Below are 15,866 nucleotides of genomic sequence, written 5' to 3'. Positions count from 1 at the left end.
ATAAACAATACTAAAGTAGAGGCTCTGAGGGATACAGGTGCCAGTATGACCACTCAGGTGGATAGAATGGTTGCCCCAGAGCAGGTCATCTTAGTTCTGTTACACAAGGTCAACAGCACTGACAATGAAGTAAAATTCAATCATATTGCTATGGTGCACCTTAAGTGGAGAGGTATTACTGGCCTGAAGAATGGAGCTGTGGCACCTGCCATCCCAGTGGAGTATTTGCTGAGGAATTATTTGGAAACATCTGCCTGGCCACATGTACAAAAAATCACCAAGAAGAAATGCTGGGCCTCCCTGTGACCCATACTACACTCCAGGGAAGTCAGGGATATCTGTAGTCTGTAATAATGGCCCACATCCCTAGAAGCAAGAGAAGTGGCAAGAGAGCCGGGAAACAAACCTCAGAAGATTCTCATGCCCAGAAGGCGTTCGGCCTTCAGGGGAAGGACCTAAAGACTGAAGGAAAGAGTGCTGCTCTGAGGGACTAGCCACAACTTGCAGATGTCGTCAGCAGGCAGAAAGGCATGAAAATGGAGATGTCATTGGTACTCATTGGGTCTTTGGGGAAGAGCAAGTGCTGTTTAGTGAGGCAAGGTACCCCAATCTAGGGGCAACTAGGGCATTTGTGATCCCCCAGCAATACTGAGCATTGTTTCCGAAGCTAGCCCATGATATCCCCTAGCTTGATATTTGGGGCAGACTAAAACATGGGACAGGTTATTCAACCATTTTGTTGACCCCAGATGCAGCAGTAAGTAAAAGAGTTCTGTCCTTCCTGTTTCACCTGTCAATCCAGTGGTAAATTAGGAAGACAACCAAGGGCTCCTTTAATCCCACAACCTGTAGTTAGGATGCTTTTTGATCAGTAGATATTGCCACTATTGATGCCAAGACCCCCAACTGCCTCTGGAAATACATTTATCTTGATTGTTGTAGACCATGTCAGCAGATATCCAAAAGCCATTCCGCTTAGGATAGTCACCGTCCCTGCAGTGGCTAAAACCCTACTTGGCATTTTGACCTGGGTAAGTTTCCCAAAGGAGTTCATTTTTGAAAGGGGTGCTAATTTCTTGTATGCATACCTAAAACTGTGTGGAATGAATGGGGTATTACTCACAAGTTCACCACTTCATATTACTCCCAGATAAATGGTTCAGTTGGGAGGTTCAACAAAACCATTGAAGCCATTATCATGGGTTTGTCTGACAAACTCAAGAGGAGATGGGATGTTCTTTTACCATGCCTACTATTTGAGTTTCCACAAAAGGGAGTGAGTTTCAGCCTTTTTCAGCTTTTGTTTGGCACCCTCTAAGAAGTTCCTTGAACTTGATTAGAAAGGTTTGGGATAAACCACTCAAAGAGTCCAACCAAGATGTAGTGGACTATATACTAGGCTTTGGGTCTTGCACTGCAAAGTACAAGAAAACAGCAAATAAGTATTAGATTCTGGGAGAGGTTCCGGGACTATTTTCTCTAACACCAGGTCTGCTTGTTAAGAGACAAAGGGCTAGATGTAAGTGGGCAAATACCGGTCGGTAACCGTGAAATTCGTTAAATTTCACTGTTACCGATCGGTATTCAGCCATGTGGGATGAAGGGAAGGAATCGGTAATAAGGAATTGGTAAATACTGATTCCTTAATACAGATTCCTTATTGGCCTTGCATTTAAGGAATTGATAATACCGATTCCTTAAATGCAATGTAGGTAGCCCTTAAAACAGTGCACCTCAGCCTTAAGGAATCGCTATTTACCGCCAACTTCAAGTTGGTGGTAAGTATTGATTTCCTTTCAAAAAGCACTTTTTTGCTTTTTGAAATGTGCCATGTTGCACACATCCATGCCCTTAGGGCATGCATGTGTGACGCATGTGCACACATGCACAATTCAGGGGAGCAACAGGGTGTCCTTTGGACACCCTGGCACCCTTCAAATACCCCCTGGTATTACTGATTCGGTAATACCGAATCGGTTATACCGAATATCTTCACATTCATTCCTATGGGCCTCCAAGCCCATAGGAATGAATGGGTAGGTATTCGTTATTACTGAATCTCAATTACCGATTCGGTAATAACGAATATTAAGAATTCGGTATTTTTTACCAAATTCTTACCTACATCTGAAATACCGACTCCTAAATACCGAATCGGTAAAATTCGGTATTTAGGAACATGCATTTCCCTATTACCTACATCTAGCCCAAAGTCCTGACTTTCCCGAGGTATCCTCAAGCCCAAGGCACCAGTGGCAGACATTTCAGTAGACTCTGGTGGCCCACTGAGAAAGAGAAACCTCTATTCAACCTCTGAAGACCGCTGACACTGTAAGACCAGTTGACCAGTGGTGACTGAACGTACACTGCACCCCCCCTGCATTGTTGGAGAGCAGAACCTGAGGCCAGACAAAATCCCTTCTGCTTGTGGATGCCAAGGTGGCCCCAGGAACTCTCATTGCACCTCGGTAGCATTTTCAGCTCGTCCAGCCTCTTCAGCATCACAGCACCGCGTATGCCAAGCATCAGGCCCACTTCTAGGCTGGACTGGAGTAAAGGGGTAAAAGTGTGGTGATGACCATAAATTGCTGAAAGTGACACATACCTGTCTTTCTGGACCTTAGTTGTCCCTATGACTGACCTCCAGCCCATTGTGGATGGTCCAAGAGAGTTCTAACAGGCGATTTATTCCATTAGCTACAAACCTCTAGCAATGATTTATTACCTACACAGACTAAATTAAAGTAATTTGACTTACCTTTGAAAAATCATACCTACGGTTTCCTTCTGAAAATTTGTTACTGTGCTGTCTATTCTACCGTGAAATTATATTCTATATTTATAAATAGATGTCAGATTTGTATGTCTTACTTATTAACTGTTTTGGTACTTCTGGATACTTCACACTTTTTCCCTTGACTAAACATGACTGCCCTGTGCCAAAGCTACCAAGGACTAAGCTGAGGGTTCAATTGAGTAATCTAACTGGACATGATAGAGATTACGATATTATTACAGGGTGAGATCTTACAACCATACCACATAATAATTCACATTCCTACAGTGCTCAACTTGATTAACAAGTATTTTGCCTTTTTTTAAGATTCCATATTGCTACGTGAAGCAACACATGTATGAAGAGGTGCCTCGTTGTTAATTATTTCACAGTAGCTAAATGGCGAAGGGTAGTGGCCTGGTCACAAGTATTACATTTTTTTATTTTGCATAAAATAATCTTAACTCAGAAGAGACAACGTAAAGCAGGACGAAACAGCGATCAGAGACCGTAATTAATTGGATACACGTAGGGGCATATTACCAAGGCAGGCTAAATGAAATTATAGCCGCTTTTGCAAAACGGCGATAATTTCATTGCCCTATTAGCAAGCTGTTGCTAACATCAGTTAGCGACAGCTTTTAGGTGATAGCGAGCGGTTTGGGGCCTGCTTTGCATATCAGCGATTTTTATTGCTTATGACATGCAAAGTGGGCGCACCCAACCTGTTAGCGACTGAAAGCAGTCGCTAACATCGCTATCGCCTATTATCAACGCAGGTGTAGCGACAAAAAAAATTGCACTAAGCATGAATATCGCTGAAAACTAACTTCTGCTTAGACCAGTTCTTAGCCTGTATATCCAATGGGAGGTGGATATTCAGGCTAAGTCCCTATTAGCGATAATGCCTGAATATTGCTGGATTTCCAGCGATATTCACGCATTTCGCCGCAATCGCCGTATATTTTATCGCTTTAGAGATAAACGTTGCTAAAAGCACGTTATCTCTGTGATGAAATCCGGCGATGCACGATGATAAAAAAAAATTCGCTAAGCTTATTTAGCGATAAATATCGATATTTGTTTATAATATGCCCCGTAGTTTGGAGCAAATTCACTATTTTTCTTATGAATCGGTATGTGCTGGCAATCAGAGGCGAGTTGAGTTTTTCACTACCTTTTTACAGTATCATGCTCGCACTCCTTTGAATAATTCTCACTCCTGTATTTCATCTGACTGCTCTCGATGTCGTTGATCTTAAACAGAAGACTGACTTCACGTTAGGCGGGTGCCAGCGCCAGACTGGGAGCCAAAACCGACCCTGGCAAAGTGCTCGGCCGGCCCCCCTCCCCCAGGGGTTGGGGGTGCTGCCGAGCTTTTTGCCAGGGCCGGCTTTCGGCCAATTTGGTTACACTGCCGATTTTGCAGCTATGCTGCATAAAACGGCCCTGCAACAAAAACGGCTCTCAAGGGTCCAAAAACCGGCCCCCACCCATGTGGTCCACCGGGGGATTGCCTGGTGCCCGCTAAGTCCAGTCCGGCCCTGGCGGGTGCAATCATTTTAAAAGCCTAATAGTGGCATGTATTCTGCAGCATAAGAAATTAAACAAACCCATGATCAAAATGTAAGAATTATTAGGATTAAGGGTTCATTCACCATGTTTCCGGATAATGGGCAGAAATGCATTCCGCACTGCTATAAGAGTAGCACATTCTTCGATTACACTGCTGCACACCCTGATTCGAATAGTTTGGTTACATCGGGCTTCATTCACGAAAATTAATTGATAATTTGCACCTGCAGATTTAATTCTGTGGCCAGGTGTGAATTACTACTTTTTTTTTTACCTTTTCCAACATTCCAAATAGTTTACCTGAATAGCAGTGTCATGTACAGGTTTGCAGGCGAATTACTGCGAATATCAGGGGACTCTTGCATCGGGGTCCTGCTCTCCCTGTGCATAGTTCTCCACAGTGAGGAAGTCCTTACAAGGGGAGTGGCACTCCCGGACCCCGAAGCAAATGAACGCTTTTTTCACAGTAGGAAATGTTTTTTCCTTGTGGAGAAAGGCCTTCCTTATTGTCCCCAACAAATGTTGGGGTGATTTGTTCGACTTCCCACACTGGAAGGTGAGTTACTCCAGTGGGAGTAAATCTCCACTTATTTCTAGGGTGGCAAAGAGTCAGATCGGAGTTTGGGAATACCAGCCAGGAATAACCATCTAATGGATTGACTGCCACGTAGAAAGTTTATTGGAATACACATAGTGACCCTTGCTCATGGATGTCTATACTGTGTGTAGATTTCAAGGGTATTATTGTAATTTAGTGAATTCCTGAAAAAGTGTAATTGTGCCCGAATTTTACACATAATTCTCCAATGAATACATGTACACTTCTCTTTTTGTAAAATGGGGCATTTGTGATTTTGTTTGTTTCAGATTTTCAAAAAATGTGGTTGCTGGTGTTTTAGGAGCGTATCTCTGCATTTCCGTGGTTTGTTTATCTTAAATAAAGATATTGTTGAGTAGGTTAAATTTTGAACAATACTTGTGTGCAGTGACTAATAATTAAAAGTGTTTGCAACATTTAAAATTGAAAATAAAAAACCGTTTGACCGTCAGAGTCTAGATTATTTTACAATACACTGATGTCGGCAGCACTACCTGGAACAAGGGTTAAATGTCAGGATCACTATTTTTCCCCATCAATTCCAATTGGTAAAGACACTGCAATCCCAAAACATCAGAATAACTTTAAACTACAATCTGTGGCAGTAACATTGTGATCTCGCTGCTCCAGAGGCGCCGTATCCATCTGCCAATTCCAAGAACATGACATTATATTGCTGCAAATGCACTCTATTACTCCATCAGTTCCAGGAACACTGCCATCTTTCTAAATCAAAAGCAGTCTAGTCCTCCACCACTGCTGGGGAGATTACAAATCTACAACATCAGAAACACTTTGCTGCCATCAACGACTGCAATAATACAATTCTTCTACATCAAAAGTGGTGCAGTTCTTCAAGGCTGCCAAGAAAACAAATCTGTCTACATCAGACATAGTTAACTTCTGCATTACTCAGCTACAAATCCCCTGAGCTGGGTTTCTAATACATATATTGTATAAAGAACAATCTGTGGGTATTACTTAATACGACACAAATTAATTTCAACAACTGAGTCTGTCAACTCGAACAGGCAGCACTAATCGGAAAAAAAATTAGTTGAACTATTTTATGCCAGACCATTCGCCTTACTTTGTTGGAAATGCGATCCCGCATGCACGTGTGTGAAGAGGATTGCAGGTGTGCATGTGTGTAGGTGCATGCATGCTTGTATTTTCGTGTCGTGTGATAGGTATGCGCTCATGCTTCCATGTTTGTGTGTTCTGTAGTGCATGCTTACCTGCGTGTGTGCGTGTGTGTGTGTGTGTGTGTGTGTGTTTGATCACTACGCAGTCATGTCCAAAGTATGTCAAAGTACCCGTACTTGCGGGACTGCAGGGTTTCCCAGGAAAACAGCAATAACATCTCTGTTTAAGTAAACTGCATTTTACAATTGTGTGGAAGCGATATTAGTCAATAAAACACAACTCGCAATAATAGGAAAACATATAAATACACTTTCTGCCAGCAGACCATTGTGCAGAACTACTTTAAAATGTACTTAGGCACGGAAACACTGCCCAAGAAAGCGCACAATTCAAAATTCGTATGAAAAATATGATATTACATCAACTGAAAAGCTTAAAAATCTTTAGCCATCTTGGTGAAAATGCAATGGTCTGTAGGAATATTTGATGAGTGTTTTTGCTTGCTAATCACCTACGCCCACATTAAAGGATGGATTTTCGGTTTTAATAAAAGATGTGCAGGAAATATAACGTTGGCACATGTGCTAAATGACCTAATGGCCGCATGTTGTAGTTTGACGGCGATTAAGTTGAAGGTTAGCAAAAGACATCCGAGTTCTAACTGTTATCTTGACGTTTAGCGGTGTCCATTTTGGATTCATGGCAGCCATTTTGTCTGCCACATGCTGCTTCGTGCCGACCATGTGCGTTGTCCTACCTTTCTGCTCATGGTCTTTTGAATCTGCCCGGCAACAGGCTAATAATAGCATCTCTGTGTTTTGCTGCTGACCGTTAGGGTCCACATCTGCTAATGGTTAGCCCTAGATTGGAATGTGTTAGTCCAGACCCCAAGACTGTTAACTCCTCCCACTGATCGATTGTGCTTCTCGATATTACCTTGTATGGTCATAAAATGTGCTCTTGTGCTTTGTACTGCCCTCTTTTGAGCCCTTGTGTGGGTATAAATAAACCATGTGTCCGGTAGCCCTTTGTGCTACTTCTCATAGTGCCGAAGGGTACTGTCTGAACTTTAGCACCACTTCAAGAAGTGTAATAAATTCTATGTTTTACAATTCCAGTTTCCGTGCCAACTTTTTCCTTTGGGTCTGAGGACTTCGTGCGCAGAAGGGCGAACCCCTTGCACTAGCGGGCCTGGCTGAGGCCTGCACGACACGCAAACCCTATGATTCTGTAAAGGGCAGTCTGTGCAACCTCTAAATCACGTATTCATATGTATGAGAATCATTTTGCAAGTTGGAAAACTTCAGGCTTGCAAAATGGATTATGTAACTCATACCGAATTGCAGTTTAGAAGGGGGCATGTAATGGGTGTGACTTCCTAATTGCGAGTCAATAAGGTATCTATAAATGGTTTGTAGCCATAATTCCAATCACAAGACCCTGGTCAGTTACAGATTACCAAATTGGGGTGTTAACTGATTCGCTTGAGGGGAGTCCACTTTAGACTCCTTTCCCCTTTGTTTTCAAGCTTGAGGCCTGCTCTCACTGAAGTTTTTTAGTAGCTCTGGTTCTTAACAACAATTCGGATGCAGGCTGCTTTAAAAAAGAGTTGGGGGCATGTCCAAGATGGCACCCGAGGAAGTATGATCTCACTGAGCTCATCCACCCGTTTGCTGTTTGGGGCTAACACCAACCTTATTTGGACACTTTTTAGCCGGTACCTGCCACATGAGTGACTCCTTTCCGCTACCGACTGGGAGGGAGCCGGGAGTGAAGCAGGGCCCCTTAAAATGTTGCTGGACCTGGGAACGGCTCCGAGCTGTCGATTGCTGCAGGCTTGGATGCTGACGGACTGCCTAGCAGATGCCGCACGGTTGACCCACTCTACTTCTCTGGGTTTAGAGGGCAACAGACCGCCTCTGCGGCTCGCACTCTTCCTGCAGGTGCCGCCTCCCAATTTGAAAGACACATACTGCAGCGGCTGTATTCTAATGCCAGTTCTCGATTGCTGACTGGACCATGGACCAAAGCTATATTCTGGGGAAAGACAATAAATGATGGACGGAATGCTCAATTAATCAAACATTCAACCTCAGTCAAGAGATCTAGGTTAAATCCATTTTTCTTTTTCTCACAGTGCTACAGCAGTTTAGACCCAGCCATATGCAAATCAGTCTGACCCTGTTCATCAAGGGAACTATCCAGCCTAAACACCCAAGCCAGGTTCTCCCTGGACTGGAAACAAGAATACTGGAACTGTTTCGAGGTAACACCCCTCATCAGCCGGGCTAGTTTGAATCCAGTGGCACAGCGAGCATGGGACCCATGTCTGGGCATACCCGTCCCACTTTTGGGCATGGGACGAGGATCCAGCCGTCACGCCCTGTTCTTCATTAGGCCATCCCATTCCACCCCATGGACCTCAACCCCCACTTCTACCTGGTCAATATCAACTGCCCCGAAAATTGAAGTTGAACTGGCATTTCACACTTAAGGACAGGCTAGCTATGGTGCAGGGGTTGTGTCCGGCCAGGAGTAATGTTGACAGTGTTGTTGACGGTCTCATTGCCATGACCACCCAACGCAATTTCAAAAAGGACGCCACATTGAAAGATCTGTTTAACAAGATGCCAGTGAAAAAATCTGACCAAATATGGGAGATGTCCCTAACTCCGCCCACACCGATGGACCGGCGGTCAACGGCACACACAACGGTGAGCCCCCTGTCACGAAGGCATTTTCGGAGCACCTGTTGGGAATCCTCAGAGAAGACTTCGCGAGTCTCAAGCAGGACATAGCCATGAAGGTGAAGGATCTCTGCGGTGATGTAAATGATCTGTGTCAGGAGTGAACTCTTGAGAACAAATTTAGGATTCGCGAGGAAAGGAATTAGACTGGAGCTGCGTGCCAAGAATCTGGAGCTTCACTACCAACTGGACGACCTTGGTTCTCAAGAACAGATCTTGGCATTTGCATATTCACATCAAAGGGTCCCATTGCAAGAAATCCCTAGCAAAATAGAGGAGTTTGCTATCCACCTATTCCGCCATGTGGCTCCAGCACTTGCAGATAAAGAAACTATCCTCAACTGCACCCACTGAGTGGGCTGTTCTGCCAGTACCCTATGTCAGACCCAAAACATCCACACATGCCTCCATTACTACAGACACAAAGAAATCATAATGGCTGCGGTGCGGCATAAGTCTATGTTTGAGCTTGAAGGCTTAAAACTGTGGCTGTATCAAAACCTTTCCCCCATAAGTTTACAGTGAGGAGTGGCCCTCCAATTCTTAACAGACTGTTTGCAGGAGAAAGGAATCATATAAAAAACCCTTCTGGCTCCAGCTCGAATGAGCTGCAGAGTGTCTGCACCTTGGAGGAGGTACAACATGACATGGACCCTGATCAACTGGTCATTATGGCTCCCAGGCAGGGACCGTCCTGACCTGGTCAGAACCGGTCGCTCCACCCGCTCCAGGCCGTCCTGATATCGCATTGACACTGCCTGCATCCTGTGCTGATATCGTATTGACTCTGCCCGCTTCCTGTGGTATCGTATCTGTGCCCCCGATCTCGCCTGCATCGTATTTGTGCCAGATTGTGCATTTTATCGTATTGACCCTGCTTTAATTAAGTATCTGTGCCAGACTGTGCCCCCGATCTCGCCCTGCATTGTTTTTGTTGTTGTTTGGTGCCATTTTGTTGTCCCAGCCCCTCTCTCCACCCCGCTCCCCGCTCCCTGCCACTGCTCCCCCGTGGCCCCACCCCCGCTCCCTACAGCATCGCCGACCGATCCCCTCCCCACTCGCCACCCTGCTCCCGCCTCCCAGCTGCTCCTCCAATGGAACATAACGAAAGACCAGAGGAGGTGAAGAGCTGTGACCGTCCTCCCTCCTCCGCCCCCCCCCCTCCGCTCTCCACTTAAGGCAAAGACGCATACGCGCAGCGGAAGCGCCCAATGCGCGCCGAAGGCGCGCCAAAGGTAAGCCCGTCTATGCCCGTCCGCGCCTGGTCCGCGCCCAGCGCCAGACCCCCTGGCTCCCGCAGAGGCCTTCCCCCCCGCCGAACCTACGATGCTGCAACCCTCACTGCACTCAACACCGGCCGCCTCCACAACTGCCACCGAGCCGCCCCAGGACGTACCCATGGACCGTTCACCTGTCAATCTTGAAAGTTCTGCAGCATCAAGTCTGACTCCACAACCACAAACGCCAAACTGAGCTCCAACATCAACCACCTGCAGTGCATCCTGCTCAACACCCGCTCGGTCCACAGACACGCCATTGAACTATAGAACCTACTCGACACCACTTCGCCGGACATCACCTTTCTCACGGAAACCTGGATGAACAACTCATCAGCACCCGATATCGCCATAGCCATCCCGGACGGTTACAAAATCATCCGAAGGGGCCGTATCAACCAAACAGGAGGGGGCATCGCCATCGTCCACAAGAACACCATGCGCATCACGACCAGCTCCGACGACACCCTCGCTGCCGCTGAAAACCTTCACTTCTAGATACACACCGACCCCAAGACCACACTCAGAGGCACCCTCATGTACAGACCCCCGGGACCCCGCACACAATTCAGCGAAGACATTGCTGACTTTGTCAGCACACACGTCCTCCCTTCCGATAACTACATTCTCCGAGGGGACCTCAACTTCCACCTGGAAAATAACAATGACAACAACACCACCACCCTGCTGGATAATCTCGCCAATCTCGGACTCAAACAACTGCTGGACACCCCCACCCACTACGCCGGACACACGCTCGACCCAATCTTCTCCTCCAGCAAGCACATCTCCTTCAATCACGTCACGAGACTCCACTGGACAAACCACAGCTGCATCCACTTTAGCTTCAGAAAGACCACGACCCACCACCACCCACAACAAGTTCCCTGCAGAAGCTGGAACAAAATTACCACCGACCAGCTCACCACATCTCTGAACCAAAACCCTCCCGCCACATCAAAAGACCCAAATCAAGCAGCCATCAATCTCACACAGTGGATCACCCACTGCGCTAACGAACTAGCACCCTTGAAAAAGCATCCCAACAAGACTGGAAGCAAAAAAGCCTCCTGGTTCAACGACGACCTCAAAAACTCCAAAAAGAACTTCCGCACCCTCGAAAAAGCCTGGTAAAGAAACCCAACCACAGACAACATGACCGCCCTCAAGAACGCCACCCGCAAACACCACCAGCTAATCCGCACCACCAAGAAATCAGCATTCAAGGATCGACTTGACAACAACGCACACAACAGCAAGGAACTCTTCAACATCGTCAAAAAACTCACCAATCCCAACGCCGGCAACAACGACATCACTCCCTCTCAAGACCTCTGCGACTCTCTAGCCTCGTTCTTCCACAGCAAGATCGCAAACATACACAACAGCTTCGGCGACCAGCCCACTCCCCTTACCACTGAACCGAAGCCCCCCACCACCACCCTCCGCGCCTGGACCCCGATCAGCACCGAAGACACCATCCGCTTGATGAACTCCATCCACTCCGGGTCGCCAACTGACCCATGCCCCCATCACATCTTCAACAAGGCTGACTCCGTCATAGCACCCCAACTCCGGGACATCATCAATTACTCCTTCAACACCACTGCCTTCCCAGAAAGCTGGAAACATGCCAAGCTCAGCGCCCTCCTGAAAAAACCTACAGCTGACCCCACCGAACTTAAGAACTACTGCCCCATCTCGCTCCTCCCGTTCCCCGCAGCTGCCGCACCCTTCGAAAAAGCCTGGCGAAGAAACCCAACCACAGACAACATGACCGCCCTCAAGAACGCCACCCGCAAACACCACCAGCTAATCCGCACCATTAAGAAATCGGCATTCAAGGATCGACTTGACAACAACGCACAAAACAGCAAGGAACTCTTCAACATCGTCAAAAAACTCACCATTCCCAACGCCGGCAACAACGACATCACTCCCTCTCAAGACCTCTGCGACTCTCTAGCCTCGTTCTTCTACAGCAAGATCGCAGACATACACAACAGCTTCAGCGACCAGCCCACTCCCCTCACCACTGAACCGAAGCCCCCCACCACCACCCTCCGCGCCTGGACCCCGATCAGCACCGAAGACACCATCCGCTTGATGAACTGCATCCACTCCGGGTCGCCAACTGACCCATGCCCCCATCACATCTTCAACAAGGCTGACTCCGTCATAGCACCCCAACTCCGGGACATCATCAATTGATCCTTCAACACCGCTGCCTTCCCAGAAAGCTGGAAACATGCCAAGCTCAGCTACCTCCTGAAAAAACCTACAGCTGACCCCACCGAACTTAAGAACTACCGCCCCATCTCGCTCCTCCCGTTCCCCGCCAAAGTCATCGAGAAGACCGTCAACAGCCAACTCGCCGCCTTCCTTGAGTCTAACAGTTCCCTCGACCCCTCACAGTCCGGCTTCCGAGCCAACCACAGCACCGAGACCGCCCTCATCGCAGCCACAGGCGACATCCGAACACTGCTCGACAACAGGGAAACAGCGGCCCTCATCCTCCTGGACCACTCCGCAGCGTTCGACACGGTCTGCCACCGCACACTTGTACAACGCCTCAGGGATGTCGGGATACAAGACAAAGCATTGGATTGGATCATCTCGTTCCTCGCCGGAAGAACTCAGAGAGTCCGCCTCCCCCTTTCAGTTCAGAGGCCACCGAAGTCATATGCGGCGTGCCACAAGGATCATCGCTCAGCCCCACCCTCTTCAATGTCTACATGAGTCCCCTCGCATCCATCGCACGCCAACACAACCTCAACATCATCTCCTGACTAGACTACGGAAACACCCTCTATGCTGGAACCAAAGCAAACTGCAGAAAAGACTTCAACGCATTCAGAACGCCTCCGCTCGGCTTATCCTAGATATACCTCGCCACAACCACATATCCGATCACCTAAGAGACCTGCACTGGCTCCCCGTCAACAAAAGAATCACGTTCCGTCTCCTCAGCCACGCACACAAAGCCCTCCATGACCTAGGACCCAAATACCTCAACACTCGCCTGACCTTCTACACTCCAACCCGCCAACTACGATCGTCCAACCAATCCCTCACCGCGATTCCACGCATCCGAAGAGCTACCATGGGAGGAAAATCCTTCTCCTACTTAGCGGCCAAGACCTGGAACTCCCTGCACACCCACCTCCGCCTTACACAGAACCACCTCTTCTTCAGAAAGCAACTCAAAACCTGGCTGTTCGATCAGTAGTGATAGTGAACCCCTCTCCCTTAAGCGCCTTGAGACCCTCTGGGTGAGTAGCGCGCTATACAAATTTCTAACTTGAACTTGAACTTGAACCTCTTTGTTGAACAGTTCTCTGTTCCCACCTTTTCCTCTGATACCCTTTGTCCGTACCTACTCCTTACTGACACCTCGTAATAGCAACCCATGTCCAGGACTTATCTACCTCCTCAGATGAGCGCGGCCCCCAACAGGCTATAATATATCCTTGCAAAGATGATCACCATCCCCAGCCTTAAAGTCTGAGGCCTTAATGCTCCAGTAAAGTGTCTCGCACTTTAGTGGTTCCTTAGGAATGTGAAATGTAATACTTGTCTCCTGCAGGAGACTCACTTACTCAAAACTTATTAGAAACATTTACGCTCTAGGTGGTTTGACCGTCAATAATTTTTCCTATTGGGCAGTGAAGAAGGCAGAGGTGGCAATGCTACTGGTGACACACTTTCCAGGGCGGGTGACCCAAGTTAATACTGAATTACCTGTCAGGCTTTTGTCCTACCGAATGGATTTGAAAGGGTATGGGCTCATGCTGGCAAACATCTATGCCGCCAATAAGCAACAGGAAACATTACTTCTGGATGCTTTAGGTCAGGTGCTTCCCACACTAGATACGGATATTATTTTAGGAGAGGACATTAGCATAGTAACAGATGTGCAGAAAGACATATCTGCACAGCGACCGGCACAGACTAGCGACCTTACAATAACATTCAAACGGTGTCTATCGGACACAGGTCTGATGGACATATGGCGACATATTTACCACACAAACATTGGCTAGACTTTCTTTTCAGCAGTGCACCAAACATACGCCTGTATTGATTTTTTCCTTACCTCCCCTCATATTCCAAGGGTGCCAATGGTTGTAGATATTTGTGCGGCAACCCTGTCTGACCACTCTCCTGTCACACTCCATTACACCCCCACTTAGTGCTTTACCATCTCCAAGGGTCAGGTGCCGTAATGTGAAGCTCCTCACACACTCACCGAAATCTCTACAGCAATCACCTCTTTCCTAGAGATTAATGCTGCACCTACCACTTGAATGTCGCTTCTGTGAGAAACCCTGAAGGCCGTTGTGAAGGGCATCTATATGGGGAGCAGGGAACATAAAATAATGCTATACGCAAATGAAGTCCATTTGGTATTGGCGGACCCACCATGTCTCTGCTGGCAGTGATGGAGGAATTGGTGACTTTCAGAAGAGCCTCTTGTTTTCAAACCAACCTTCAAAAGTCTTCTAACCTCAACTTGACCATCCCAGAGGCTTCCCAGGCCCAGCTTGAATCTGGGCTTCCATTTACATAGATTACACAAGGGATAAGCTACTTGGATCTACATACAAATATACCCTACACCAGACCGTACAGTGGCTTATAACTATAGAGGTCTTGTGACAGTTACCTGAACAGACCTCTCCAAGTGGAAGAGCTACAGCCTTTCATGGTTGTGTCACTTGACGGCGATCAAGATGACACTCCGACATGTGAAATCCAATATGTAATGCAAATGCTGCCTCTCTAATCCCCTCTGTAGATGCTACATAAGTTGTAGACCCTCATTTGGGATTTCATTTGGGATTGCAAAATGGAACAGATGGCTAAACCACAGGATTACTTTTCACAAGCAGGCAGAAGTTTGGGTGTTCCCAATCTATGATTACTACTTCCAGGCAGCTCAGCTGCGATACATGGTGGAGTGGTCTTGGACTAGCACTGAAAATCTTTGGTGCCTCATTGACCACGCTGTGGCAGGCATCCCGATCTATGAGGTTTTATGGTTGCCAAAGCCACACCGACCCACAAGAGTCTACATCTCTCCAGTGTTGCGAGCCACTACAGAAGTGTGGGACAAAGTGCATCTTTGGCAGGGACTATCCACCACTCTGTCTCCCCAAACGCCGATAATAGGGAACCCAGACTTTCCCCTTGCATAATGCAATTATGCATTTTCTATGTGGCAGGAGGCCAACTGCAAACAGGTAGGTTCAACACTGATGGCCTCATGGACTTCCTGCAGAATTCGGGATCCCATCCACAGCCTGTTGGCAATACATGGCTATTTGCCACTGGTTAACACAGCCCTGGATTCATCCCCATGATAGCCGACCCTTTACACCATTTGAGAAATGGCTCCTTACTCATTCCTCCAACAAGCACTTCCTTTCTGACATATACACTTTCCTTACCACCCCACAGATACCATTGATGAAGCCTGCTTGGTGTAGATGGGAGGGGGAATGTGAGCGTGCCTTCATAGTTAAGGAGTAGAGCGATATCCTTCTCTGTGCCCGTGCCTCTGCCCATAATACTTCCAGTTAAGAAATGTTCTCGAAGCTTGCCCCCTATTGGTACTTCACTCTGCCCAGAGTCATCCACTGGAATGCGAATAAAGACAGCACAAGCTGGGGACACTGCGGACAGACAGGCACTCTTACGCATTTGCTTTGGCAATGCCCCAAACTATGTTAGTTTTGGACAAGGTG

Source organism: Lissotriton helveticus, chromosome 8 (genome assembly GCF_964261635.1).
Source record: "Lissotriton helveticus chromosome 8, aLisHel1.1, whole genome shotgun sequence".
Taxonomy (NCBI): domain Eukaryota; kingdom Metazoa; phylum Chordata; class Amphibia; order Caudata; family Salamandridae; genus Lissotriton; species Lissotriton helveticus.
Note: the sequence above shows the minus strand (reverse complement) of the source record.